Consider the following 4998-nt stretch of genomic DNA (forward strand, 5'->3'; position numbering starts at 1 on the left):
TCAAAGGTGGTAGGGCAGGCTGTCGAATTTCTTCCCTCCGACTGGAAACTGTCACCTCAAAGACAAGGCTCACTTGTCATGCAGTTTGTCCTAGATAAGCCTAATCAGAATTTAGACACTCTTCAGGGGGAAAGTCCAAGAATGTTTAAAAGCCCTTTTATAGCATCTCTATGATACGATAGCTCTTTTCCTCACGGTGCCCTGTGTCACGTACTTTATTCTTCCTTTAACTGAGATTAGGATTTAACTGTTTCCTGTGTTTTTAACTTGCTAAAGAGAATTTTGAGCCTGGCGAAGTGGCGCATGGCTGCAGTCCCAGCACTTGGGAGATAGAGGCAGGAGGATCAGAAGTTCAAGGTCAGCTTCAAACTTGGTGAGTTTGAGGCCAGTCTGGGCTACTGAGGGCCTGTCCCAAAACAATAAAACAGTGTGATAAAAATAAATAAATAAATAAAAATAAAAGTGAAAACACTTTATTTAGCTGAGCGGTGGTGGAATCCCAGCGCTAGGAAGGCAGAGGCACTCGGATCTCCGAGGCCAGCCTGACCTACAAAACGAGTTCCAGGACAACAAGGACTCCACACAGAGAAAACCTGCCTCGAAAACCTCAAGGGGGTGGGGACACGACGACGACGACGACGAGGACAGTGTTCAGACCTGCACATACCTGCAATCCAAACTCAGGAGACTGAGACAAGACCTCCAGGTTAGGGTTAGCCTGGGCCACAGAGGGAAACCTTGCCTAAATAAGTAAAAAGAAAACTGGGTGGGTGGGGGGCGAGGGGGAGTAATTGGGGAGATGAGAAAATAAGACACACTTATTTTTAAAAAAAAGATTGATACTCAAAAGTTGCACAGATTTATGAGACATGTGTGTTGTTTCCATACATGTGTACATTGCAGAATGTTCAAATCATATAATTTCTAGCTCCTCAACCATTTTTTTTTTCCTTATTTGAGACAAGGGCTCAAGATGCAACTCTGACTGGGCTGGAACTCACTATATAGACAAGGCTGGCCTTGAACTCATGATTGTCCTGCTTTTGATTCTCCAATGTTGCTATTCCATGTGTGTGCCGCCAACAGTTCTTATTTCTTTCAGTTTGTTGGTTTTTTTATATATGTAATTTTATGTACATTGGTGTTTTGCTTACATGTATGTCTGTGTGAGGGTGTCAGATCCCCTGGAACTGGAGTTACAGACAGCTATGAGCTGCCATGTGGGTGCTAGGGACTGAATCCAGGTCCTCTGGAAGAGCAGTCGGTGCTCTTAACCACTAAGCCATCTCTCCAGCCCATTTGTTAGTTTTTTTTGAGACAGGGTTTCTCCCTGTAGCCCTGACTGTTCTGGAACTCACTATGTAGACCAGGCTGGCCTTGAACTCAGAGATCTGCCTGCCAACACCTCCCCAGTGCACCACACCTGGCCAGTTCTCATTTCTTTGTGGTTAAAAAAAAAATACAGGGTTCTTCCTTCTATCTTTTTCATATATATATATACATATATATATATGTATATATATATATACACACACACACACTAAACTATATTGTGGTTGTTGTGGGTTTTTTTTTTCATTTTTGTTTGGTTTTTCAAGACAGGATTTTTCTGTGTAGTTTTGGTGCCTGTTCTGGATCTCTTTGTAGACCAGGCTGGCCTCAAACTCACAGAGATCCGCCTGGCTCTGCCTCCTGAGTGCTAGGATTAAAAGCATTTGCCACCACCGCCCAGCTATATTGTGTTTTTTATAGTCAATCTTCCTGTACAACAGAACAGCAAATCATATTTCTTCCTTCTTAAAAAACAAACATGCATTTGTTTTTACTTTTATTTTCTATTTCTGAGTGCCTTTCTAATTTTTAAAATATATATTTATTTACTTGTATATATGTGTGGGTGTGTTTACCTGTATGTATGTTTATGTACCACCTACATACCTGCTACCCTCAGAGTCAAGAAAAGGGCATCAGTGCTTTTGGAACTGGAATTACAGAAGGTTGTGAACTGCCATGTGGTTGCTGGGAATTGAATCCCAGTCCTCTGGAAAGAGCAACCTGTTCTCTTAAATTGCTGAGCCATCTCTCTGGCTCAGACTTTAAACTCTTGATTCTCCTGCCTCCACCTCCCAAGTGCTGAGATCACAAGTGTGTGTCATCATACCTGGCCTTGTGTCTGACTGTTTTTTTTTTTTTTTAAAGATTTATTTATTTATTATGTATATAATGTTCTGTCTGCATGTTTTGCCTGCAGGCCAGAAGAGGGCACCAGATCTCATTACAGATGGTTGTGAGCCACCATGTGGGTGCTGGGAATTGAACTCAGGACCTTTGGAAGAACAGCCAGTGCTCTTAACCACTGAGCCATCTCTCCAGCCCGACTTTTTTTTTTTTTTTTTTTAATTTCATAGAATGTTCCGGGAGTGGTGGTGCATGCCTTTAATCCCAGCACTCAGGAGGCAGAAGAAGGTGGATCTCTGTGAGTTCAAGACCAGCCTGACTTATAGAGTGAGTTCCAGAATAGTCAGTATTACACAGAGAAAGCCTGTCTGGAAAAACAAACTTTTTTTTTTTCACAGACTATTATCTAGTTCTGTGCATGCTGTTTGTTGTAGATTATTCATCTCAAGTGTGTGTGCACACACACACACATCCATCCATTCAGTTAATGGACACAGGTTGATTCTACTTCTTGGCTACTAACTAGCACACACCTCTTTTGCTACTTCAAGTTAAAAATGAGATTGCCTGTAATCTTAACACTAAGGATGCAAAGGCCGGCAAATATATTTCTGTGAGTTTGAGGCCAGCCTCATCTACATAGTGAGTTCTATCTAGGTCAACCAGGTCTCAAAAAAACAAACATACAAACAAACTTGAATTGCAATTTTTTTGTTTTACTTTTGTGACATGTTTATTGTCCATACTAATAAGTACATATTGTTGAGAAATTACTGCGGCAGAAGACGTAGTTTAATTTAAAGGCATGCAAGTCTAATTTATTTTATAATATCTAACTTAACAAATGTATGAAATAAGTGTTACCACCAGTTCAGAGAGGAGTAACTGACACTTAGAGAGGTACAGTGACTTAGCCAGTCACTCAGTCGGCTCTGGGAAGGGGTCAGACAGGGGCAGTCTGATTCCTGCTCCGCTTTAACTCATGTTATAGGGCCTCTAAGGCTCTCCTTACCAAGGATACTTGTGAACATACATTTTCTTTTCTTTCCCTTTTGAAGGCTGGTGGGTGGGGCAACCAAACCTGACAAATCGGCCTTCTGCAAGAGCAATACAGGACCTTAACTGCCGAGCCAGTTCTCAGGATCCAACACAAAACACAAAACTCACCTTTTGAAGTATACAATTCAGAACTAGAGAGATGGCTCAGCAGTTAAGAGTATGTGTTGCAGAGATGGCTCAGAGGTTAAGAGCACTCACTGGCTGCTCTTCCTAGAGGTCCTGAGCTCAATTCCCAGCAACCACATGGTGGCTCACAACCACCTGTTATGAGATCTGGTGCCCTCTTCTGGACTGCAGACATACATGCACGCAGAACACTATACATAATAAATAAATAAATAAATCTTCCAGAGGACCCCAGTTCATTTTCCAGCACCCATATCAGGCAGCCCTGCATTCATAGGCACATACTTGTACATAGACACACAGCACATCATTTAAAAACAAAATAAAGCTGAGTGGTGGTGGCACATGCCTTTAATCCCAGCCTTTGGGAAGCAAAGGCAGGCAGATCTCTGTGAGCTCAAGGCCAGCCTGGTCTACAAAGTGAGTTCCAGGACAGCTAGAACTGTAACACAGAGAAACCTTGTCTCAAAAAACAAACAAATATACATATATACATATACAAATATATATATATATATATTTTAAATAAAGTATACAGTTCAGTGGCTTTTAGGATGTTTGCTTCTAATTCCAGAATACTTATACTCCAAATATAAGCTGCTCAGGCACTAGCGGTCACTTCCTAGTCTTCTGGAACTCCATGAAACCAATTAGATACTTTCAACTTTTATGGATTTGCCTGGTTTGTCACTGCATATAGTGGCCTTTCAATCTGGCTTTTTCCACCTGTTTTCAAGGTTAATAGGGTTGTAGCATATGTCAGTATTTTATTCCTTTTTTTCTTTTAAAAAAGTTACTGTTAGCTGGGCAGGGGTGGCGCATGCCTTTAATCCCAGCACTCAGGAGGCAGAGGCAGGTGGATCTCTGAGTTAGAGGCCAACCTGGTCTACGGAGTGAATTTCAGGACAGCCAGGGCCACACAGAGAAACCTTGTCTGCCCCGCCCCCCACCCCGCCAAAAAACAAAAAACAAAAAAGCTTTACTATTGTTGTTTATGTATATGCGCGCGATATGTGTGTGTGAGGGTGCAAGTGCAGGCACACTACCGCACATCTTCGGAGGTTGGAGGACAACTTTCCACCATGCATGTAGATCCCAGAGGTGGACCTCAGGTTGTTAGGCTTAAGGATTGATCCATCTTGCTGTCCCTAGATGGTTTTATTTTGATTTTTTTTTTTTTTTGGGAGGGGGGGGAAGGCGTCTCCCAGCGTATACCAAGTTGACCTTTAACTCAATACTGGCGCTTAGGCGGCTGGACTCCAACTTTTGATCTTCCTCCTCAGACTCCTGAGAGGTGGGATTACAGGTGAGGGGTCCCCATGCGGGCTTTATTGTAGCGTTCTAAACATTCTTTATGTATTCTGGATACTAGTCCCTCACGCACACGGATTGTTTTATGTATTCCATGGAATGGCTTTATGAACTGTCAGCAGAGACATCAAGTAAACGCAGGTGAACACAAAGACAGGACAAAAGGATGACGATGCTCCAGGACCCCAGCCAAAACTCCCTGCGAGTGCTGGGCTAACGGAGGACGCAGCCTGCTGGTACCCAGGAGGTGCCTGCCGGCCCCGCCCCCCGCCCTTTGACCCGCGCCGCTTCCGGTTGGAGACGTGGCTTGGGGCCGCCATCTTG

This window comes from Peromyscus leucopus, chromosome 7 (assembly GCF_004664715.2).
Source record: "Peromyscus leucopus breed LL Stock chromosome 7, UCI_PerLeu_2.1, whole genome shotgun sequence".
Lineage (NCBI taxonomy): Eukaryota > Metazoa > Chordata > Mammalia > Rodentia > Cricetidae > Peromyscus > Peromyscus leucopus.